Source organism: Sapajus apella, unplaced genomic scaffold (assembly GCF_009761245.1).
Source record: "Sapajus apella isolate SASKATOON/1434 unplaced genomic scaffold, GSC_monkey_1.0 scaffold4, whole genome shotgun sequence".
NCBI lineage: Eukaryota > Metazoa > Chordata > Mammalia > Primates > Cebidae > Sapajus > Sapajus apella.
Window position 1 is genome coordinate 31,010,134 of NW_022436944.1, and position 25,687 is coordinate 31,035,820.

The window sequence follows — 25,687 nt, forward strand, 5'->3', positions numbered from 1 at the left end:
AGCTAAGAAGGTCCATTTTCAGGAACTGGCAACTGCCCTGATTGTTAGGGGGAGTCAATTTTAGGAGAGGGAAAACTTCTCACGAAGATGCTGTGTCGTAGGTATATACAGGTCTTCTGATTGCAGCTGCTCTGGTGACAGTGAAGTCTGTTCTTGGCCCGTATCTTCTGTTTAGAAGTCACATAATGCTTTTCATCATTCACATAGACAACACTACTTTTTTCTGCTCCCAAAGCCATGGTGCTGTGTCAGGGGCCATATCCCAGACAGAACTTATATCTGCCAGTTATCCCACTGGCAAGGAGAGACAATGAGTGTTCTGAAGGTTTAAACCAAGGACGTGATTGGTGAAGAAACTACAGCCAATGAACCAGGAGAAGGCAGCAGGGAATGACAAGCTTTTTAGTACAGTGGACCAGGCAATGCCTACACTCTGTTAGATAAAGTCAGATGGTCCTTTCCCCTGATAACCCTAGTCTTTTGTTCCACTAGAGAGTCACAGACTAAGATTTCGGAGACTAATAGCATCTGCATGTTAGTCAAGACCTGGGAAAATTTCTGGCCTCAAATTTCATTTTTTTCTTAAACCTCAGCCTTGCAATTTAAATGGAAAAGACCGTGATTTCCTCATAGAAATATGGTTATACCTTTGTCAGTTAAGTGATTAAATATGAATGTCTGTTCTGAGTCTATTTTGTGGCATCTCTTTAGCTTCTAGCCATCTGAATTTCAAAGGTCAGTAATTTTGGTTGTTTAACATGGGTATAAGGTTTAGGGTGCTAGTTCTTTTTAAATATTTTTTGTTGAAGTGTAACTTACAAAAATACAACAGGATAAAGTACAACAGGATAGAGCATAAGAATATAGGTGATCAATTTTTACAAAGTGAATACACTTATATATCCTCTACTGAGGCAAATATATACATGACCAGCATTCTAGAAGCTTCTCGTATGCCCTCTCCCAGTCATTTATTGAATATATGCATCAATTTCTGTATTATTAATAGAGCCGAAATTACTGGGCTACAGGGCATGTGTATAAGCTTTAGTAGATGCTGACAAATATTTTTGCAAAGGGGTTGTATCAGTTTACTTTTCCAACAGGAGTTGTGAGAGTTCCAATTCCTCTGCATCCTTGTCAACACTTGGTACTGTCAGTCCTTGTCATTTTAGCCATTCTGGTGGATATGTAGTAGTATTTCATTGTGATTTTAATTTTCAGCTTTCTACCCACTGTTAATGCTGAACAAACTTTCCATGTGTTTTTTGGCCACTTGGTTTCTGGCCATCCTGTTCAAGTTTGCTGTTTACTTTTTCCTAGATTATCTACATTAAAAAAAAATTCATTTGTAATTAAACACATACACACACACATGAGTTCTAGGTCAGATATGTGTATTGGAAATATCTTCTCCCAAACGTATCAATCTTTTCCTTTATGGTTAGCACTTTTTATATCTTGTTTAAGATGTATTTGCCTACCTCAGGGTTATATATATATTCTCCTATGTTATTTCCTCTAGAAGATTTATTGTTTTACCTTTCATATTTAGGTCCATGATTCATCTGGAACTGATTTTTGTAAGTGATGTGATTGGGATCAAGATGCTTTTATTCCCCATCAAGACATTGAGTTGACCCAGAAATATTAATTAAAAAGACAGTAATTCCCCCACAGTAATCATAGTCACATCTTTGCCATAAATCAGGTGACCAAATACAAACAAATCTGTTCCTAGACTCTATTTAATGCCATTGCTTCATTTGTGTATACTGGCACCATTCTTTGCAGTCTTAAATATGTTAGCTTTATAAAAATCTTGCTAACTAGTATTGAAAGTACTCTAGCTTTATTGTCTTGGCTATTTCAAGCACTTTGCATTTTCATATAAATTTTAAATCCAGCCTGTCAATTTCCACAAAAATGCATTTTAGTTCTACTTCTATATTAAACTCACCCAAGACATTATTTTAAAGTCAATATTTACTTTGTTTTATCCATGTATTTATTCTCTTGAATCCTCTTTATTCCTTTCCATTTTACCTATTTCTATATAAGGTCATTGTCCTTCTGCTAGAGAACTTCTTCTAGTGTATATTTATTTTAGTGTGGGCCTCCTGATAACAAATACTCTCATTTTTTTGACCATCTTTAAATGTCTTTATTTTGTTTTATTTTTGAAGGTTATACTTGTTGGATGTAGAATTCTAAGTTAAAACTCTTTTCCTTTTATATTTTAAATATGTCATTTATAGTCTCCCCTTTTCCATGATTTCCATTAAAAGTAACATGCCATTCTTATTAGGTCTTTTTTTTCCCCTTCTGGTTGCATTTCTAGATTTTTTATTCGGGGGGGCTGGGTTTATTGTAGAGTCTTAGTCCATTTGTCCTGCTATAATTAAATGCCTGAGACTGGGCAATTTAAAATAACAAAAATTAATTTTCTCACAGTTCTAGAGGCTGGGAAGTCCAAGATCAAGGTGCCAGTAGATTTGGTGCTGGTAAAGGCTGCTCTTTGCTTCCAAGATGATTCCTTCTTGCTACATCCACAATGGCATAAGGGGGCATAAAGGGGCGAATGCTGGCTATATCCTTGCATGACTGAAGAGCCAGAAGAGCCAGATAGCTCTGAGGTCTTTTTTATAAGGGCATTAATCCCATTCTTGAGGGCAAATCCTTCCAACTTAATCACTTCCCAAATGCCCCATCTCTCAACACTATCACATTGAGGATTAACTTTCAACATGAATTATAGAGGGATGTAAAAATTCAAGCCATCACAAGTCATTTTCCTACTTTGTGCATGCATGCTTTTATCTATATTTCATATGTTTGGGGCTTATGGAGATCCTTGAATCTGTGTATTGGTATCTTTTATCAGTTTTGGCCATTTTCTCTTCAAATATTATTTCTGCCTCATACTCTCTTCTTTTTCTTTTGGGATCTCAACTACATATATGTTCAGTTTTTCTAACTTGTTCCATATACCTCATTACTTTTTTTTTCTGTGTTTACCATTCTTGTTGCTTTATGTTTCAGGTTGTTTATTTATATTGTCCTGATATTTCCAGTTTATTAATCTATACTTCTGCTGTGTCTAATCTACTATTTAAACCGATACATTTAATTCCTAATTTCAGTCATTGCATTTGTCAGTTTTAAAAAAAAACAACTACATTTGATTCATTTTTATTGATTCTGATAATTCTCCATTTGTTATCTATTTTCTTGAATGTCTTAATATTATTTTAAACATTAAATTTAATTATTATCTAAGTATTAATTTCATTATTTAAAAACCTGAATCTAATAGTTTCAAAGTATTCACCTGTAGGCTTGTTTCTTGCTCTTTTTTTCCTCTTGGGTTTTGACAATTTCATCCTGACTCCTGTCATGCCTGGTTATATTTTATGGAATCCTGGAAAATGTATATGAGAAATTATAGAAGTTCTGTTCGACATTATCTTCCTCCACAGAGGATTAAAATTTCTCTTCTGTGCAGTAATTAAGTTAGAGGAAGGTCACCTTTACCTAGTAGTAGATAAAAATGTTTCAAAGTTTGGTTTCCTGCTTTAGAGGACTCATTTATTCTCAATTGCCTTTAAACCTAAGGAAGAACATATTAGACGTCTTGACTGAAAACATGCATTGCTTATCAGGGTTTCTTCTCTTTGGTGGGCCCTGAACTTTGACATAAACTAGCATCAGTACACAAAATAGCATTTGATCACTATCCTTCAGCTTCCATACCGAGTCCTCTGAGGACAGTTAATCAATCCCCATCCACAAGAAACACAGCTGCTAATGAACTATTCATACACAAAGTAATTACATCTCTACCTTCACTACCAGAGAGTCTTCCTCCATTCCCATTTCGGTGGAACCATCCTACCTTTCCCCACTCTCCCCCAAGCCCCAGGTACCAGACACTCTCATCCTATTCTTCTCCATTCTATGCCTATTCCTATCCTATACCTTATGCATAGCTTAGGAATCCCATTTAATTTAATTCCTCCCTGTGAGCATTATTAGCTTCAGGGAATCACATAGAGTTTTTCTACCCACATACACAGTAATTCAGGCCAGGCCTTGGAGATCTGCCATCCTATATGTTTCTACACCACTGAGGGATGCATTTAGGACCACAGCAATAACTGTTGTTATCCACTCTCCTCAAAGAACTATAGGATCAGTCCCATCATTTCCACTATTCCATACATCCCTGGTTAACTGTCAAAAATAAAATATTCCCTGGGCATCCATAATCTCCTATACTTTCAACTCCAAACTATTTTGTAAATCTACTACTCAGACTCTACATCGCTCCTTCTACTCTGCCTGCTGAAACTCTCTCTGTGCAATCATACTATTCCATATCCTCACCTTTTTTCAGACATCCCTTGCATTTAGGGAATCAGGCATTGGAGACAGAGGTAAGCATTCCTGCTGTGTCATGCCTCAATTCCTGTCCCACATAATTTTTGAGAATATGTAAGCAGATAAAATAGCTTTTGTTTTACACTACTCAATTGTGGGTGGTTTGTTACACAGTATTAGGTAAAGAAAACAGAGCCCATCCAGTCTCTGGAATATACATAAATGTTTTATGCAAAGGACTCCCACGTGTATGTATTAAGCCTAAACTTCTCTCCTGGGTTCCAGATTCAAAACTCAATTCCCTCCTTGACTTCTGCCTTTAAGTGTCTAATAGGCACCTCAAGATAATGTTGAATACTCTTGAATACCTAACTCCTAAACCTGCCCCTGTTTTACTCCCAGTCTTATTTTAGTGCATAGCACAAATATCCACTTGGTATTTTATCCCCACATCCATTCCATTTGCAATGTCTGTAGAGTCTGTCTGCTTGTCTTCATCTCCAGGGCACTTCCTGAATTCAGACATCTCTCATTTTACACCTACATTTCTGCAAGAACGTGTAACTGGTCATTGTGCCACAGAGCTCAACCTTTCTAGCTTCTCCTCCTCACTGCTCACCAAGTGATTATTCTAAGATGTAATTCTGGTAGGCTCACTGCTCATTTAAAAGCATTTTGCTGGTCCCTCAATACCTGATAAAATAAAACTCAAAGTCCTTGTAGTCACATGTAGGGAACTTAATAATCTGGACCATTTATTGTCTGACCCCAGACCCCCTCTCTCCCTCCTACATTGCTCTTGCTACACAGAATCACCAGCTTCTCTGAAAACACTGCCATCTTTCACACCACTGTGCCCTTGTTCATACTGTGCATTTGGACTGGCATTTCATTTTCCCACTCCTCTTGCCACATACCTAGAAAACCCTATTGTAGACGCTTGTAGACCCTGCTGAGGTAACACTTTTTTTTTTTTTTTGACACACGGTTTCTTACCTCTATGACATCGGATAACTGGAAGTTACTCACTTATTTCCATGTGAGTTGTATACTCATGTCACAATACGTTTAGCAACAAGAGAGAGAAATAATAAATCAGCTGTAATTGCTATTTTCAATTTGTTTCCTTCTGTTTTCCCCCATGACCATTTAAACACACACACACATACACACACACACATGCACACACACATTTATAATTATAACTTACATGCAGTTTTGTACTCTGCTTCTTTCACTTAACACAATATCAACAAAGCATTATTAAAAGTGATATAAGTGGGGCGATGAAAATGCTCTATACTGTGATTGTGACAGTGCTTATGTGACCACATACATTTGTTAAAATTGATTAGATTCTGCACTTAACATCAGTCAATTTTACAGATCATAAATTTTTCCTTAATAAAGTTGATATAGACTTTCAAGTAGGCTAAAAACTATAGTTTAAAATGTTAACTAGTAACATGAAAGTTGTAGATTTTTGTGCTAACCCTGTTTCCTCTTTTGTGATCTCTCTGTGCACATTAATTTGCCTTTTTATGTGTAACTATTGGCTTGTGTGCCTACTTCTGCTACACTGTGAGTTCCTGTTTATTCATCTTTGTATTCCCTAAGGACCTGACCAGGGCCTCACACAGAGTATATGCTCTGTAAATGTTCCATCCGTTCAGTAAAAAACTAGTCATTGCAACACATTTTAAACAATTATTAGCTCAATAATTATTAAAGAATCTGACACATGTTGCTGCCTACTTTTTTGAGTTTGGTGGGTGGCTGTTCCTTGCAGCTTCTCTTCCTATCTTGGTGGGAATCTATGAGAATAAGAAATTTTATTTTACTTCATAAAAACTTAACATCTGTTCTAAGGGCTTGATAAATATTAATTTAATCCTCATCACAGCCCTAGAAGACAGACAATATTACTGTTATTCCCATTTTTCAGAAGAGTCAATAAAGGAAGCACAGAGATGTTTAGAACTTGTCCCAGTTTGCACATGGAGTAAGTGGAGGAGCCAGGATTTGAAATGAGGCATTCTAGCTTCAAAGTCTAGGCTCTTCCCAACTCTACTTGACCGCAGGATAAACCCATGTTGTGAAGACTGTCCTAGAGGAGTTCCTCTGGGGACATACACCTGTGCCTCTTCCTGGAAGTGCCTGCCATGGTCACCTTTGTACCTCATCCTCCTACTTTCTGCTTGCATGGCATCTATTGCCCTAACTCTCCCTGCTCTTTGTCCTCTGGCCCTCACTTCTGTGGCCCAGTTTTCTGAGACCTTCCCTCTTCCATGGGAGAATTGGGGTGTGAGTTTCAGGGTATTCTCCGGCTTGCCTCAACCTGCCTCAAAGGTGGCCCTAGTTGGCGTAGTCAACCTTCCACAGTCTGGCTGTCTCCCTGAGACTATTCCAGGTGCCTGGGGTCAGATGGTGTTGCTGACTATTAAAAGTCTGGAATCTGATTACCTACTGCTAAGCAGACCTGCCCTGGAGTGGGTAACAGCAGAAGCCACAAAGCCAGATTGAGGACAGGACTGTCTTCACAGTGACCAACGCAGAAGAAAGGCATTACCCTCCTTCTCACCTACCATACCCCAGGAGAATACACACAACAAAGCTTGCAGATCTTTAAGGAGAGAGTGGGGATGGAAGATATGGCTGAGGCTGTTCACTTTCACATCTTGTGGATGGGAGGAGGCTGTTAAGAGCGCACTGGGAACAATCTGTCTAAGGGAGGATAATACAATGTTCATGTTCTTCTCTTAGCCAAAGATTTCACATTCATTAAAAATGATATCCAACCCTCGTTCTCTCATTGCAAGCATTAGCCATCTCCCCTGACAGACTGAGAGTGTTTGTATGTTTGGGAATGAGTGGGTGTTGGAAGGAGGCTGGAAGCGTGAATTCGACAATCTCATGGTGTAATAATGGAGCGGGCGGATTCAATGACACCCAATTCAAATTAGTCACAAGGAAATGCATGATCATCAGTGTGCCAGCACTAGGGAATTCCTTCTATTTAGTGAAATAAAGTGTCGCAAACAACAGCTAAGAGAGAATTGTGTGTTTCAACTTGTGGAAGTGCTGATTTTTAATTTTTTTTTCTAGAAAAGGATTATAGAAACATAAAACAAAAATATTTCGACTTGAAAAATACTTCCTAATTATATGTCATAAAATAATTAGGTCATGGCAAATTAGTACAAATGTTTACAGCAAAATTGCCATGTAAAACATTATCGGTAATATTATGCTAATTGCTGCAGAAGCAAAAGCTGATTATGTTTCAGCAGGATTAAAATTTGCCACATCTGCATTTCTCTCCAACGTCACCAGTTTTCCATGAGAGCACCAACCCTGTGATTTCAGTAGAAGCTAAACTGCCCATCTTTGTGGCACCAAATCTGAAAAGTGATCTTCCTGAAGACCACATTAAGGCAAGAACATTTGTATAGGGAGAATTCCTGAAAGCGTTCTTACACTTCAGTGGAAACTCATCAATGCTCTGTACCCAGAATGATCCCCTTTTAAAGGGGGCATGGATGGAGCAGATGATGATGTGCCCTGGGGAGCAGAGGAAACATGGGCTTGGGTTGTGAAGGACCTTAGAGAGGATCTCCTGGACTGGCCCACATGTCTCAAACTTTAATGTGCACAGAAATCTATTAAAATGCAGCTTCTGCTTCAACACATCTGGAGTAAGATCCAGTATTCTGAATTTCTAACAAGCTCTGGCATACGCCACTGGATGTCTGGAGTGCTGCTGGTCCACAGACCACATGTTGAATAGCAAGGCCTTAGAGGAAATTTTGCCCAAGGTTGCAAATGCAGAAATCTTGGGGGCCAGGTAGGCAATGAAGAATGACAGAGATGGGAGTCAGACAGCTTGGAATGGCAGAACCTGTGAGGAAATGGAAGACAAGCAAGTCCATTAAACGTATCCAAAAGCAGTGGAAGAAACAGAGGAGAGAGAAAGAGAGGGAGGCAGCAGGGGGAGAAGGGAGGCTAGGCAGACACCACTCTACCATCTGGATCTGTGAGCTGGAGACTCTGATTCTAATCAAGCCAATCCTGATTAGACACAGGCCTGGAGAGCAGAAGTGGCTTGTTTTGGGCCAGCAGCCCTGGCTAGTGAGCAGTCAGGACACAGCTTCTCCTGCATCCAGGTGGTGAGGCAGTTTGTACTAAACCTCACTGGACTGGGAGACAAAACCACCTTTACTGGGAGAGCACACCCACCTGTCCTTGGCTGCTCTGTACCTGCCAATGGGGTCAGATCTTCCTGCTCCTCGTGCAATAGAACCCTCAGTTTCATCCAGGAATCTCCTGCTTCCTCCTATTGCAACAGATGTATTCACATCTATCCAGAAAATGGGCAGAATTCTACCTTATCTTGTTGCCTCAGGCCCGTCACTTTCCTCCAGCCTCAGGTTTTCACCTGTAAAATAAAACAGCATTAAATACCAGGAGTGGCAATACTGGGAAGTGTTCTTCTGACAACCCGAAAGGCTGTACCTGGTCATGACCTAACCATGTGAGAGGGACCCCTACCCCTCGTCTGGCAGTTGGAAGGGTTATAGACATTTATGTTTTGAAGTGCCCAATGCTGCAGAAAAGCCTTATAGCCTACAGGGATGGAGCACTGGGTTAGACTTCATGTTGGGGTTTCTGTGGTCCTGTTCTAGCCAGGCATCTGGGATCCTACGTATTGTCCTGTGTTTCCTCACTTTAACCCTGCCTGAAGTCCCCGAGTCTTGTCCTCAGGGTCCAGAGGCCTTCAGTTTTTCGTTTATGGGGCCAATTGGTACTTACGCTGGATTCATCATCTAGTGAGCCCCCACTCTGTGTCACGCACTGCACTCAGGTGTTCATAGGAATGATTTCATTTCATCCTCACAACAATAGTAGATCGTCTATTTAGACCCATTTTACAGATGAGGAAACTGAGACACAGAGAAGGTAAGCAATTTGTTCAAAGTCTCATAGACAGAGCCAGTGCTAAAATCCTGTGTCTCTAACTCGAGATCATGCCTGTGTCACCATGAAAGTCTGCTTCCCCTTAACTCTCACCCCCGACACCTGCAAGTGCCACACTGCTGTGTCTGTCCTCCTTGCAGTCCCGGTGTGTGGTGCAGTGCCTGGCGCTAAATATTTGTTTGTTATGGTTGCATGAATCTTATTGTATATTGGTTGCTTCCGTCTCCAAGAGTGACTGCTGACATCTTGCAAAAGGCAGGTTTTTGTGAGAAAAGACGTTTCGTTTCCCAAGATCAGTCCCCTCAACATATGCTGCTGTGTAGAGTTCCCAGAAGGGCGAGGGCTTGCGGAGCTAGGCTCCTGCCCACCACCTCCTCTCATGTTTGCATTTTGAGCATAAGATTCACAAAGTACAGTCCAACTGCTTCACATTATTTTCTTCTGCTCAGAATCATAACCCTCTCGATTATGTTATTCTTTTTTATTATTTATTGTGTGCCCTGGGGAATTTTCATTTTAACCAAGACACTGGTTCAATTGCAAACTGGCAAAGAATGATTTGTAAGGAGATCAGTGTTGGGAGCTCATTAAAACATGTATTTAGGGGATGGTTTGGAAATAGGAAAAGGAAATCTCTTGGGAGAGGAGATATTTTCAGGAGTTGAGAAGAAATTATGGAATATGAGGGAGGGAAAAGAAGAGGACAGGGGAGGAATATTTAAGAAATAAAATTGATAGCAAAATAGGAGGTATATGGAGGAAATAAATACAAAGTCATGGGTAGGAAAATAAAACTCCTCAGAAATAAAATATGCTAAATATGACTTCATTTAAAAAAGAATGAAAATTGTCCCCCTCCATCTTGCAAGCCCTCAAATGAGTTTGAGCTCTCAGCTGGGTTATTCAGCTGTTTTCTCTGAGGAACTATTGAAATTCCTGGGAGGGGCCTTCATCGTTTCTCTAGAAGTGCAGGGATTAACCAAGAGCCTCCTGGACTCAGAGACGCCTGCAACGCCCCTCCCAGAGTGAGTGGTCTGGACACACAGAGCCTGGCTGGACAGCTCTAGAGGAAGAGCTGTGTTGTGTCAGCTTTGCAGAACCCATTCCCATTCCTCCTCCAGGGCCCTGTCAGTGTCAGTGGTGCCTCCTGGAGTTGTGCCACATGGTGGCCCTGTCCCCCTTACTTGGGATCCTCCTGAGCTGACAGGTCGGTTCCCTTGTCTGGGAGGCTTCCTGCTCCCCTCCTGTTTGCTGGGCATCCATTCCTGCGCCGTGGCTCCCCAGGCCTCTAATGGCCTCCATAGAGCATTTTTATTGTGCAGGTGTGATTTATGGGGGCTGGCCAGATGCAGCCAGGCCCAGGGTGCCTCTGCAGGGGCTTTCCCACCGGGTGCGCTAAAGAGGAAGAGTTAAGGAAGGATGTTTTCACAGGGAGCAGAAGAGCTTGTTACAAAAGGCTCCAAGCATTTGGATTCTCATCAGCAAATCTATATTCAGAGGCCCCGTGTCAGGCTGCTGGGGGACTGACAGCTGACCGCTGCCCAGCCTCTGAGATGCAGTTAACAGCAGTCAAGCCTGAGACAACAAACAACAATTTGTTTTCTTCAGACCTCTGTTTCTGAAATGAGAAAGGCAGAATTTCCTGAATTCTTGGGCTTCCTTGGAGAAATTAATTCAGCAAGGAAGTTTAGGAGTCTGAGATGCATGTTTTTTTACGCCGTTTTAAACAAAAAGGGTTTCGAGTGCTGTCGTCTTGTTTTCTCTTGGTGGGGGTGGGGTGATGTTTTCAGCATTGCTTTCAGAGCCTCACGTAACCACTTCCCCAACACATGTATACACATGTGCACGGTCGCACTCACCCCCAAACACGCTAGGGCCCTCTTCTATTGTCTTCTGACTCAGTCCAGGAGCAGCCTGGTCATCTTCACTATTAGAGGAAAGTGGCCTTTCCTCCACCTTCCACATGCCTGAGTTTGTGTGCCCCATCCTCACATTCCCTGCTTTTACATCCCTCACCAGCACAGGAGCAAAAGTGAGTGTGTGCATTATTAACATTGTGGTAGGCAACGTAATATTCCCCCAAAGACATCCGCATCTTAATCTCCAGAATCTGTGCATATGTTATCTTACATGGCAACAGGGACTTTGCAGCTGTGATTAAATTAAGGAGCTTGAGATGGGGAGATTATCCTGGATTATCTGGGTAGGCTGAATGTAATCTCAAAGGTCATCATAAGAGGGAGGCAGGAGGCTGCAGTGAGAGCCGGTATGACAACAGAAGTGGAGGCCAGAGCAATGCGGGGCCACAAGTCAAGGAATGCGGGTGCCTTGAGAAGCAGGAAAAGGCAGAAGGAAAATCCCTGCTGATACCACCTTTTCATCGAGTGCCACCCAGTTTACCCTTCTGACCTCCAAAGCAACAATGTTTGTGGGCATTTGTTAGAACTGCAATAAGAAATGAGTACAACTTGGGGCAGGGCCAACGTGACAGTCACAGGGAAACCTCCTTTTCTGTCTTTAGCCAGCAGGACATGGCATCTGTATCAGCTCGCAGCGTCTAGGCGGCAGGGGCAGGCGGCAGGGGCAGGCAGCAGGATGGGTGAGGCTCAGTCCTGTGTGGTGAGGCTCTAAGAGCCGGGGAGGACTGGGTGTCAGGCTGTAGAACCATGGCAGAAAGCTAGTGAAGTTTGAAATTTAAAACTTGCTGGATTCAGGGTTCAGGGCTAACCAATTACTAGCAGCCCCTAACCCAGGGAGTGAGGAGGCAGCCCATATAGGCTAATGGAGGAACCAGGACCCAGGCAGGCAAGCTGGGGACTGGCAAACGGGAAAATGCAACACTTTCAGACCTTCATTTCTCTACTGCTATATAGTTTCCATGCCTGGCTGATGACCAGAATTATTTGGGGCACCTGAAAAAGTACAGATTTGCGGTCCCGTCCTGAGGTACTTGAACTCAATCACCGGTACTGTCTTCAGTAACTTTTGTTGTACCAGGTATGGTGTCTTGTACCCTCTTAGTCCCAGCCATGTGGACGGGCTCCTATGGCTGAGTCCCTGCCTCAGATTTTCATTCTTCCTGGCCGTCATCCATTCCCACCCAGCTGGAGAACCCCATTGAGTGGCATTCTGACTTGACCATGTGCGGGTCCACAGGTTCCCAGTCTGCTCAGTTATCCTTCCCAGGCCTTCCCAACCTCAGCTTTATGCCCTTGTCAGACAGCTGACCTGCTGAGGTGACAGCACAATGTCCAGTGGAGCTCATAGGCTTTGGCAGCTCCTGCTTCTACAGATACATCACATTTCTACCCATGCTAGCTCAGAACCTTTTAATTCTTTCTGGTCCTTCCCCACCCTTTCCAACTGGGCCCCAGAACTGGGGCAGCTGAACCATTTTTCCTCCAGCAGTCAGGGATTCCTGAAATCACGCACCATTTTCAACTCTTACTGTACTGACAAAAACTCTTATATTCACTTCCATTTGAAATCAGTATCTATCATTTGTATGTCATATGCCTGTCTATTTTAGATCTTGCTCCTTTGAGTGCTGGGAAGCATGACAGAGGAGGTAAGGCTTGAAATCCCTCCTGAATAGTTCTTCACTGTTTGACTTTGAGCAAGTTTCTCAGCATCTCTTCATCTCAGTGTCCCGATCTTTGAAATGGGGATAAAAATAGTACCTCACACGTAGTGTTCTTGCCGAGATAAAAGGAGCTAATTCATTTAAAATTCCTAGAGCAGCACCTGGCAACTTGTAGGTACTCAATAAATGTTAGGTATTATTATGATTGGTGCCAGCCTTTAAGAGATATTTATTTGAGAAAACGAAATTTAAAAAATTCCCCAAGTTTGATTGACTCCATCTTCTAAAACTCTCCTCTTGCCAGCTTCAACTCTCAGCAGATCTTCAAATAAAGAGTGTAAAGAGTGATTTCAAACTCAGCCTATCTTTCTGGCCCTACATCCTTTTTTATAGTTGAGCAAACAAATAGAAATAAGCTCAAAAGGCAGAGAGCGGAGTGGGGGAGAGGCCAAGGTTGCTCAAGCTGAGACAGCTGAGAGTCAGCCGAGGCTGGTCCATGTGAATCTAATCCTCACACCATCTGTTTGCTGATTTTCCCCTTTGTCCTCCTCTTTGAGGAGCAAGACATTCAGAGCAGGCAGAGTTGGGGGCCCTGCAGATAGGTGGTCCCGGCTCTTCATGCTGGAGTTTTCAATTATGATGCCAGTCAATGGGAGAGAGCGGAGGGCGAAAATGAAAATGGAATATTTGGTTAGCGCTCTGACAAGCCATGAATCAGAAGCAAGTGAAATTGCTCTGGGGTCTCGCGGCCTGTCAGCCTCCACCATCCATTCTGCTTGCCCCTCAGCAGTGTAATTCCGCACGAAGACAGTGATGTTCAGGAGAAAGCAGACCCCACCCCCGCATGGCTGGGCCTTCCGTGGCCTGCCCTGCCAGGTACGTTCTCACGCCAGGACGGATAGTCTGCCTCCCTGGGCCGCCAGACAGAGGAGGTGAAGGGGGCGGGAGGAGGGTCTGTCAGCAGGGTGGGCAGTGACGTGTGTCTGACCCACATCACAATGCTGCTATGCCTTCACCTTTCAGGGCGCTCTGTGGGCGCTTGTCAATTCCCTGCAGCGTGGCTGTTCATTCTTACTTGAGGAGCCCTGGCAGAGGCTGGGAGCTGTGTCTGCTGGGGTCAAGGCCAAAGACTGCCTCTGATCAGTAGGAGAAAGGGGAAAGCTGCAAAGGAGAGTATCTCGCCATCCTCTTCTTCCTCCCTTCTCCCTCCAACAGCCCTGACTGATTGAATACGCACCAGGGAAGGTGCAGAATGCTGGACAGGGAGCCAGTAAATAATGAGTTTGGATGGATCATGTGAGTGAAGGAATTCTCGGGAGAGGCCAGGTTGAATTCAATAAAGCAAAGCCTCACTCATTCAAGGATCTGCCATCCAGGGTATGGAAAGCTGGCTTCTTTTGTCCTTTTTGTCACTTATGTTCATCATGTAAACATTTGTTGAGCAGAGTGAGGGTTACAACATGATTCCAGCTCTCAGGAACCCCATGGTCTGGGACAGATCAGACAGGGAATTGGACTACAGAAGGCAGTGGAGAGGTCAGCCTTGGATTCCGGGAGGTCCCATTGAGAAAGCTGGTGTCAAATAGGCCTCCAGATGATCAGGATCTATTAGGGAGATGTCAGTCAGGGATGCTGCTTACAGTTGTGCAGGTTGTTCACTGCCTAAGGAAAAGGTATGGGAGGACTAAGGTAGAGCTCACTTTCTACTCACTGAGCCATATGTCCTGGCATGGTTGTGTCTGTTCAGAAGAAGAGGAGGCTTCAGATTCACACAAGGGCATCAATGGGCCAAAGGCAGCCCTACAGTCAGGCAGGAGAGAAGTCAGATAGTCAGCGCTGGAGCTCTGTAGCAGAGGAGGATCATGAGCTGCCCAAAGCCTCTGTAGCTACAGAATAAGGCAGGATCAGGTCCAGTGATGTCAGAATGATGTCAACAGCATCTGATGTTAAGTTGGAGACTCACTGTAAAATCAGATTCCAAGGGGCCAATTAAGATTCAAACTGTGAATAGTGAATAGAAAGTGGGGAAAAGCCAAAAGTCTCTCTCAGGTCCTGGCCTATGATCAGTCATTCAGGAGGGCCCATCGCTGTTGATAAAGCCTGATGCCATTCACAAGTGTCTGTTTGGCTGTCACTATCCGTACTTGCAGCATGTGTCTCAGATCGGAATTGGGTGGGGTCCAGTAGTACAAGCCATGATCTGCTGGCTCAAATCATGCTGATGGTACCTGGAGGTAGAACGGGGATCAGTGGCTGAAAGTTTCTGGTAGGTGGATTTTAGCTCAAGATAGGCTACCTGGGTGTGAAAGAAGTCACATTGTGTGATGGTGACAGGTGTCAGTGGAGATATTCAAGTCCCCTTACTTGTGCCGAGTGGAAGGTTGGGCTGAAAGTGTCTGAGGTCCCCTTTCAGCTCTGCATCATCTGAGTCCATGAAACACGAGCAAGCTGGCTTCCCTCCTTGTCAGAGAGGATTGATTGCAGAGGAAGTTGAAATTAATGACTAGCACAGGGTTTTAGGTTTTAGTTGTATTTATTTATCTTCCTCCACCAGGCCCCCTCCCATTTCCCCAGTTCCAAATTCATTCTATGAATATTTGAGAGTAAATTGCTCATCCAGGTGCTAGAAAGGGCCATGTGGTTAACATGCAGACAGTTTCTGCTCATCTTTACCTAGGGCATTACTTCAGTGCAGTAGGACAAGTGACCATCTTGGCAGCGGGGGACCCAGGACATAGGGAGCTGGTCATGCTGGACATGTAGGCGAGAGGAAGGGTCTCATGTAGGGCCTCTGGTGCTACTTTTTCCTGGCTACAGAGTGAGGGCAAAGTCCAGCACAGACCCTACAAGCTGTATCAGCAAATGGTATCGTAGCGGGATGTTGCTGAATATACAGCATCCATTTCCCCATCCTGAAGCTGTGCCTTGGTTTTCCTTTGGGGAACCATTTTTTTTCCCCACTGTCAGGCCAGTGCTTGTCTTCTCCAGCACATGTCAAAGGCCTAGACAATTCATGTCTATGGCCACAGCTATTGGCTCAGTGTTGGGTGTGTAACACCATCCAAGCCACTGAGGTGCAATTCTAGCATTTCATAGGAAATATGAGACAGTAGAAGCTTTATATTTACTAATGGGGATTGTTAAGATGGCAGAATATAAGCTTGAAGCTTCTAAAAGCCATTGCAAAGAGAAAATGTGCATAAGAATGCAGCCAAAGCAGGGGAAAGCAAATTGAAGGGTGGAAAGAGCAAAGCCCTAGACCAACCTTCTCTGCACTTTTTAGTTACATGAGCCAATAAAAGCCTTGACTTCTTTCTTGAACCAGCTTTAGTAGAGGTTCTATCCTTTTCACCTGGAAAAATCCTTGCTAGTTCAGGAATGTTCCTGGGGAAGCCCTACCTCTGAAGCAGCAGCAGAGCAGGAGTAGGGAGTAGAGCTGGGGCACCTGGCTTCCCTGGGTGATTTGTGCCCTGGTCTGAGTGGCAGCCCCACCCAGGCAGCTGTCCTGTTTCTTGCTCATCATTCTCCATGAAATGACACAGAATGATCTCTGATGTTGAAGCATTTGACTAGAGACCTAAAATGTGTTCTGCAGAGCAGTGGCTCCAGAGATGGGCCAGAGTCAAAGAGGCTGTATACACAGAAGCATGGGTGCTGGTGTGTCTACATACCCCTCTTGGAGATTCACGCTGTGTATTGATTGGAATGTCAAAGGTTCTGAGAAGTCCGATAGGAAATGAATCTGTTTAACTTGGCATATCTTTTATTTTTCAAATATTCTACATTTCAGTTCCATTTTTCTACCATCAGCAGAACACCCTTGGGGCAATGCTGACCTGGATTTCCTCACTTGACACTTGGTAATGCTTCCCATCCTCAGATATTCGGCTGTGGGACATGATCTAGTCGCTAGAAAATGGTTTTTTTCCTTACAAAACTTGGGTCCAGTTTGATACAAGCTGTGCTCCCCCAGGGATTTGTCCTCAGATCTTTTTTCATAAGGCACCAAGCTATCTCATGGGAAAAGCAAGAGAACATGGAGGCACCCAATGTTGTTTTCAACATAAAAAGCCAGGGCTATAGGGAGAGGTGGTTTTGACTGGATCCTACAGTCTCTTAAATATGGCTGTCTCCCCACAGTGGCACAGGGCCCTGAGAGTTGAAGCTTCAGTGACATGGGGTTAATAACTGAGCAAGGAGGGACTGTGTAGAGCCTTCACCGTGGACGCTGGCCTTTGCTAACAGTGACCCAACATGGGATTCCTCTGTTGTGGCATCAGCAGACACTGACAGGGGATATCTATGAACAGCAGCACAAGCATTAGAGAACAAAGAAGAGGAGAAGCGAAGAGGATGGAAGAGGAGGACATGTCCTAAGATGTCTAGAGTGCCGCACCCACGCCTCACCCCAGGACTTCCTAGAGAGATTTGGAGAATGTTTGGTAGACATGAGAGGAGCTAGAACTGGGCCAGAGTGGTGGCGGCACTCCTGAGGGTAGAATTGTGAGACTCACTTCCTACTCGGGCTGTCGTGGCCTGAGAAACAGGGGTTCTGGCAGGTTGACACTTCCCCAAGGGAGCTTGATCCAAAAGGCTGCTGGCCCTTTGTGAAGATTCACACTCCAGAAGGGGAACTCTGTCCCATGAGCAGTGCCGTGGGCTTCTGGGGCCACTTTCTCCAAGCAGCTCCAGCTCTGTCTTGCTGCCCTTGTGCCCTACTCACATCTCTGGCTCTGTCATCCTACCGTCTGAAGTTCCATCCCAGCATGGGAGCTCTTCTTTGGGGCCAAGGCAGGCCCAGCAGTTCATCTACTATTCTTAGCATGTAGAACTGTGAATGGCTCATAAAATGGTATTCAGAAGAGTGGGTGGAATGGGAAAGTAGCTTGCTTAGCTGTAGTTAAATGGGACAGCTAACTCTAAACCAGTTTGTGTCTGGCATTGAGCTCACACCCACTTTAATGACACATGGTGGGGACCTAACAGCCTATTGCTTTATCCTTCATGGTATCCTCTTCCAGGAACTTCCATCCCTGCTCCTCACCTGGCTCACTCCTGCTTCTCCTTTAAGACTCATCTCAGGGGCCAGGCGCGGTGGCTCATGCCTATAATCCCAGCACTTTGGGAGGCCGAGGCAGGTGGATCATGAGGTCAAGAGATCGAGACCATCCTGGTCAACATGGTAAAACCCTGTCTCTACTAAAAATACAAAAATTAGCTGGGCATGGTGGTGCATGCCTGTAGTCCCAGCTACTCAGGAAGCTGAGGCAGGAGAATTGCTTGAATCCAGGAGGCGGAGGTTGCGGTCAGTCGAGATGGCATCATTCCATTCCAGCCTGGGTAACAGAGTGAAACTCCGTCTCAAAAAAAAAAAAGACTCATCTCAGGAATCACCACCTCTTAGACCTTTCTTGGCTCCTGTGGTGGACACTGCCTGATGCCACCCAGATCCTCCCTTTATCAAAGGATATGTGCCCCCAGCTGTGGGGTTTGTGGTCAGTAGTAGCACTCTGCTGTCAACCTCCTCAAGAACTGTCTCAGCTGCAGAAAGCCACCCTGCTCAAGCTCATCCCCCTTTCCGATGTGGCTCAGTTCAATGATGGGTTGATGCAACAGTAGAAAGACCTAAAACTGCACTGGGCTGCTTTAGCTTCAGAGGTCTCCATGGTGTTGACCAAGACTTTCGCTGGATCTGTTCATGGATTAAATCCTCTCTTTACCCAGCCATGCTTCTGTCCCCTCCCTTCCACAGAGGTCAGTCCCAAGGACTCTCCTTAATAAACCATGCCTGCTGACTCCACGTCCATCTGCTTTCTGGGAGCCCAGCCTGGGAAACTCCTGGTCTGAGTGAGGTGCCCTTGACAGCCCTTATATTTCCCTTTTACTCTGTATCCTGTGTCGCTCCCTACACTGTGAGCAGGTTGACTCAGGTACTCTGCTTTGTCCGCGTTTAGATGCCTGCTGTCTAGCACAGCACCTGAGCACAGCAGGCACTCAGGTGATGGCTGGGCATGTGAATGAGTATGTTAGACCCAGGGGCTGTCAGAATCCAGTGGGAGGGTCAAGAGGTTTTTAAAGGCCCCTCAGCCTCCTTTCACAGCTTTATTTTCCTCTGTGAGTCAGTGATTTTGTTGACAGCAAGGTTGGGTCAGGATACTGGCAGACAGGGTTCTGAGAAAGGTCAGGGTAGGAGCTTGAGTTGGGAAAGCTGGAGATTCTTTCAAAAGGAATGGCTGGGAGGGCGAGGCAGGCAAATCACCTGAGATCAGGAGTTCAAGACCAGGCTGGCTAACATAGTGAAACCCCCTTTCAAAAACACAAAAAATTAGCTGGGTGTGGTGGTGCGTGCATGTAATCCCAGCTACTCTGGAGCCTGAGGCAGAAGAATCGCTTAAACCCAGGAGGCAGAGGTTGCAGTGAGCCGAGATTGCACCATTGAATTCCAGCTTGGGCAACAAGAGCAAAGTTCTGTCTTGAAAAATAAAAAATAAAAAAGGGATGGCTTTGGCTTTCTATGGTACCCTGTCCCAGCTCACCACAGCATGAGAGCAGATGTGCCTTGGTGCAGGGGCTGCACAGGCGAAGAGGGGTAAATGCATCCATTCGTGCCACATCCCAGTTCAAGCTTAGCAGTAGGTGGCAGGAAGGAATGAGCCTGGCTTTGACAGGGCCATCCCCCACTTCTAGTTTCTTGGGTCTGGATCATAGAGTGCCATGTCCTGGGAAGATGCTACAGGGTACCACCTGGCTCAGCCTCCAGCTCAGGGGCTCCTCTCAGTAGGTTCCCTTCCCTGGGAAGCTCATAAAAACCTTTCTAGTGCCCTTCCCAGGGGCAGGGCTGTGGACACTGTGACTTCTCAAGCTCCTTCCTGTCTCAGGATCTGAATGTGCATGTATACATTTTAAAGTTAGGAACAGTTGGATTGTTTTTTAAGCTTTACTACTTTCAGACAATCACAGATAAGCAGTGAGGAGTGATGGTAGTGATCAAATGTGCATCAGTGATAATGGTTTGCATGACTGGGTCCTTTCTTGCCATGTGGAACACTGAGGCTGGATAGTATCCTTCTGAAACATTCTACTAATCAAATGTGAAATGACAAAACTCGGCAATACTGCAATCCATTATATAATCCTTTATGCTTTTCTGTTTAGCTATAATTTGTTAATATTTTCCTGGATATTTCTGAACACATTTATCAAACAGACATAAAGCAAGGTGTCTTATGTATGTGGATTAAACCTAAGAGCTAAAATATAATGATAATAAAAATAGAAATAATCATCGTAATAATATCACCCCAGTTCTGTTATAAATGCTTTGCCCAAATTATCTGTTTAATTCTGACAACAACCCTATGAAGGGGTTAATGTGATTATTTCACCAGGTGAAGCAACTGGCATTTGAGAAGTTGCTTGTCCAAAACTGGTAAGTGGCAGAGATAGAGTAAACCCTGGGTCCTTTGCTTCAAGCCTGTGCTCCCCACCTTGCTCTGACCACCACGGGTTAGCGTCCACAGAAAAGGGCTGAGGACTCATCCCACCTATGAAGCTGCAGTTGAGTAAGGTGGTTTCAGCAGATGGGGGATGACCTCCAAACAGCACAAAAGAGCATCCTAGAGCAGGCAATGCCTGCAGTTCAGGAGAATGGAAACACTGTAATGTAGGGCCATTGTTTTCCAATTTTAATTTTTTTTTAATCAGTGAAATTCTTTATTTCTCTCAAATGACAAAAGAATATTGGCTTATAAAACAGATAATGTTTGATTGAAATGAATTGATTTCATAAGTTTAAACGTGTAATATTCACTCATTGTAAATCAGATAAGAAAAATGCGGCTGTTTAGATGAACACAGACTTTGAGATCAGGCGTTTTGGGTAATATTGGCAGTCTCACATCAGTCTCAGTACTCTATTTATGTCTGCATTTTGTTACGTTGCATGATATTGAAAAAGTCTGGATTCACACGCTAGATAGCTGTACATATTAATTCCTGAAAGCTTGTCTCATGATCTCGGTATCCTCTTCCATTAAACTGCTCCAGAGATTTGAAAGAGAAGTGGTAAAGTATTTTTGTTCCAGAGTTGAGTTTCTCTCAGTCTCTCAGAATGGCCTGCATCCCTTAACTGGTAAATGTGCAAGCTGGAGGGAATTGATGAATGGGCTCTTTAGCTAGTTCAAAATCACAAGGGTATACAGAAAACGCTTTCCACATTTATGTTGTCACATTATGAGATGTTTAACAATATCATTAAAAACTCTCATCTATTCTAGTACCTGTTTCTGTCATACAGCCACTCAAAATTTCAAAACAGTCAAATTAATTTTCACTTTTCATTCATTTATTTGTTCATCCATTCATTTGAAAAACTTCCTTGAGCACCTTCTATACCAGGCACTCATCTGGGCACCTTAGATGTAGCAACACACAGAACAAAGCCTCTGCCTTCCTGAAGCTCATATCCAACTTTGGTAAGACAAATAAACAAAAAATCCTGGCACTTGCTATGTTGTAATAATTTTGCCCCACTTCTGTTCCTGTGTACAATTTTACACATGACAAGTGTAAATACACTAATGAGATAATGAGGAAACTTTATTTTAAAATCTACCTATTCATAAGATAATAAGGAAACTTTATTTTGAGGTGTGCATGAGCTAACCTGTCAACATGGGTTACCCATAGTTAGCATAAAATACATTGATTTTACATACTGCTTTAATATATCTCTACATAAATTATTAAAATATATTAAAAGAAAATCTGCATAAAGTATTTGTGGAATCCTTAGATCATCTGCTCTGGACTCTAGGTTCCAGGGAAATACAAAAAGTATGATGGGGTTGGGGATAGTATTAAGGTCAAACAGCTGGTCTTTGGCTTCAACAAACCTGGTTTGAAATTTGGCTCTGCCCTTGTAAAGTTGTATAATGTTGGGAGTGTGTCTAGGCCTCAGGGTCTTCACCCATAAGGCAGAGAATCCACTTCCCACATTGGCTAGATGCCTGGAACAACATGGCACTCAAGACTTGTTGAAGTCCTTTTCCTTCTCCAAACAGCACAGCCTGGATCAGCCTTGGGGACACCGATCACCAAGGAGCAGGGCTCTAGCCATAGGGATTGGGTTGAGTCAGGGCACCAGCCTCTAGGGACAGAGGTGAGGAACCAAGAGTCACTTGGAGGATGGACAAGTTGTGGAGACAGGGACTTGGACATGCAAAGCAAACCAGGAACATGATTACCAGAAAGGAGCCCCCTGTGGACACTGGCACTTAACCAATCTGTTTAAAACCAAGTAGCTCCAGGTGTGAAAAGAGAAGGACTTTAGGGGCAGGGAAATGAGCAGTGCTGTGCGTGGACAAAGGTTGATCTACATCTTTCAGACTCTGATGAACAATTTCTTCTCAAAAATAGTTTCCTGTACCCATCTCCAGTTTATCTTATCTGCTTGGACTTGGGAGTAAGACATGATTGTCATAGATGCTGGCAATGATGGCGGAGCTGGCTTTTCCTGGTTCAGGAGATCTGATTATGTACATCATTACCTAAGTCCATGTTTGGTGATGGCACATTGGTATCTTAAAATCAGTCATGGTGGGAGCATTTACACTATCGAAATTGCAAAATGCAACAAATCAGGGCCTTTTCTTCCGAGAACCAGTTGTTAAACATTGTGTGGTTTTGGAACTATCCTCTTTTGACTTCACCTTTTGGATTAAGATTACATGTGAAGTTTTCCATTTAAAAATGACCCAAACTTAGGTGATTTACCCTTAGGCTATCCCTTATCCCCATCACTGACTTCCTTACTGCAGTTACTGCCATAGAGTTAGAAATAATCCACAGGCGACGGAAGGGGAGGGGAAACGGCACTGAGAAAAAACAGAAGACGTTCATGGGAGAGCTGTTCTGTCTCCTGGCTGGTCCCCTGATCATTTTCTCTTCACTTCACCAAGCAGCCTGAAATCCCAGTAATGTAAATAAAGGCAGAAGAAGGCAATCAACCATTTATATTAGTGAGAATTTATTCACTGGGTGTTGGGGGAAGAAATTTGATAAGTAATTTTAGAGCATGCAGCATGGAGATGGAAGGTGCTGAAGTTGAGGGTAGGCTTGAATGTAATCCCGCTGCTAGGAGGTGACCTTAGGGTTCCAGGAACTGGGAGAAGGTACTAGAGGGCCAAAGGCAGAACTACACATTCTTAAATTTCCTCTAGGACTGGCCCAGCTCACAGAGAAGAGATGGATTTTGCTTTTATCCTTCTCTTTCCTTAGCTCATGGCCCAGGCCTATGTGGCTTATAGATTAGATTAGCATTATTGGGACTCATGCTTAGAACATTTTGATAAATACATTCTGAATACAAATCAGCATTCAGAGAACATAGAGTTAACAACTGTCTTTAGTTCTTCTCACTTAATCAGTGAAAATATTTTTAAAGTTTCACATAGAACAAGATGAGTTTACTCACCAACTCACATGACAATTTCAGAAATGTCTTAATTTCTGCTTCCTCCTCTGCGGGCAGAAGCTTTTAATCTGTTAGTATCCTCTGCACTCTGAGCATCCCTGTCAAATGGTTAATGATGTGAAAAAAGTACCTAAATGCGCTAGGGTCTCTTGGCATTCAAATAAACACTTTCATAGAGAGTGAAGTTGCCCCACATGATCAGAGCCTGGCCTATGTGGAATCTCATGGAGATTTTGCAGAGACAGCATGGCCATGGCTGTGGATGGGTCTCCAGATGTTTCCTGCTGTGGCTGGTAATATTTTGCCTTCATGTTCTGGTTATCTACTGCTGTGGAAAACCCTAACAAAAATTCAATGGCTTAAAAGAATAACTTTTTATTATATCTCATTTGGTGGGTCTGATAGGCAGGGCTTGGCTGGGTGGCTCTCTGGCTCCCTGCAGTAAGAGATGAGGTCATTCTGTAGTTCAGCTGGAGTTATTCTGGAAAGTCCAAGACCACTGATATGTCTGACATCTTGGAAGGATAGATGAAAGCTGGGCTCAGCTAGAACTACCTAAAGGAGCAGTTATCTGTGGCCTCTTTACCAAGATGGTCTCAGATTTATCAGATTTATTACCTGTCTGTTGACTTCCCCTAGAGCAAATGTTGTATGAGGACCAGGTGGAGGCTTCATGGCCTTTTCAGACTTTGTCTCAGAACTCAAGCAGCATCACTTTCATTTTATTCAGTCATTAACAAGTAGGTCATCAAGACAGCAAAGATTCAAGGGAAGGCAATTAGACTCCATCTTCTGATGCAGTTTGGCAGGGTCAAGAGCATGTGGGATGGGAGCTATTGTGGCCATCCTTGGGAAAAACAGGCTGCCACATTGCATATCCAAAAATTGGGCATCTTTGCCTGTTGGCTGCCATATTATACCATACCAAAAGCCTTGACTGACAGCATTTTCTGATGAATTAACTAAGTGAGACTGGGCTTTAGTTTAAAGTCTGGATTAATTTCAACCCAATCTTCATCCTTACCTCTGCACTATATCATGAAATCTAAATTCTGGTTTGTAGTAGCCCCATCATGTTGTCAATCATCTCAAGAGTTGTCATAAACATCCTAAAATATTAGCATTAATTAAGTGATAAATATTTACTATTTATGCCTTTGAGGATTTCAACATTGTTACAGCTGCAATTAGACAAGCTATGACAGGGTATCAGTCTCAACTCGTAAAGAAAAAAATCGGAAAGTCACAGACGTGTAATTTAAATACATGAATAGATAGAACACAGAGAGATGATTTTTCAGGGGTTGGGGCAAGCATGTGGGCCAATTTCTCTAAATGTAACTGGTTACATTTCCTAAATTGAGTTTTTTATTTTGCTAAGAATTGACATTTTTTTTCCATTTTGCTAAACTACTTCTGTGCAGGCTGTTGCCATTTTATTGTTTCTCTCCCACACGAAGAGATTAGGCTGTTCACGTGCATGTTGATGAGCGTGAACACCACTGTCACTGGTTGACATTGCACTGCTGTGTGCCCTGCTCCTGGGGGCGGTTAATAAATCGTATTTGATGATTTGATAACATAAACTTTAGATCTGAAATTGCGGTTGTACTGGACTGTCAGGAAAAGCTCCTTTAGTCATACGTTGCCTGGATTTATCAGAAAACATATATTACTCTTCTGTTTTTTTGAAGTCTTTTGGTGTATTCAAGTAATTCCTTGAGCAAATGTTCTAGGAATCAGTTGAATTGTTTCTGTTGTTTTGATTAAGATTTTTCTTTTTTAAAGTTGACATAAAGGTGCTTGATATCCTAAAGATGACTAGATTGAATGCTTAAATATCTGGTACACGCAGGTGATCATTTGTCTTCTTTTGGTAAACATAAATCTTTCCTAAATTTTCTTTAAAAGTCTGCCAAATACAGTACTTCTCTAAAAATACTTGCAGGTTTTTATAATTAAATGTACAACTAAAAAGCATACATTTGGTAGTATTCTGACATTTCTTTGTTCTTATTTCCCTTATGCCTACTTAACTTTGATAAGTGCAGCTTGTTTGGAGACAGGGTGGGTTTATGTAGGAATAACCTAGAAGGCTATTTGGGTGTCAGTTTCATGATTGGTCTGTCGGATGTGGAGGGCGAACCAGTTTATTTTTACTTTTTTTTTTTTTTTTTTTTTTTTTTTTTTTTTTAAAGGCGCCCTATTTTTCTTATGATGTGTTTTAAAACCTGGGCGTATACACAACCCACCCCCCTGGGTTTTTGAAAGTGGAG

The 25,687-nt window shown here is 43.2% G+C and overlaps 1 long non-coding RNA gene across 1 annotated transcript in view; it reads left to right on the plus strand.

Moving 5' to 3' along the window:
- The first annotated feature begins 13,648 nt into the window (after positions 1-13,648).
- The window catches only part of LOC116541568, a 16,292-nt gene continuing 4,253 nt past the window's right edge, over positions 13,649-25,687 (plus strand). The window contains exons 1-2 of the long non-coding RNA XR_004264865.1: positions 13,649-13,661; positions 15,910-15,914. This is a non-coding gene — a long non-coding RNA (uncharacterized LOC116541568). The remainder of the gene's footprint in view (positions 13,662-15,909; positions 15,915-25,687) is intronic.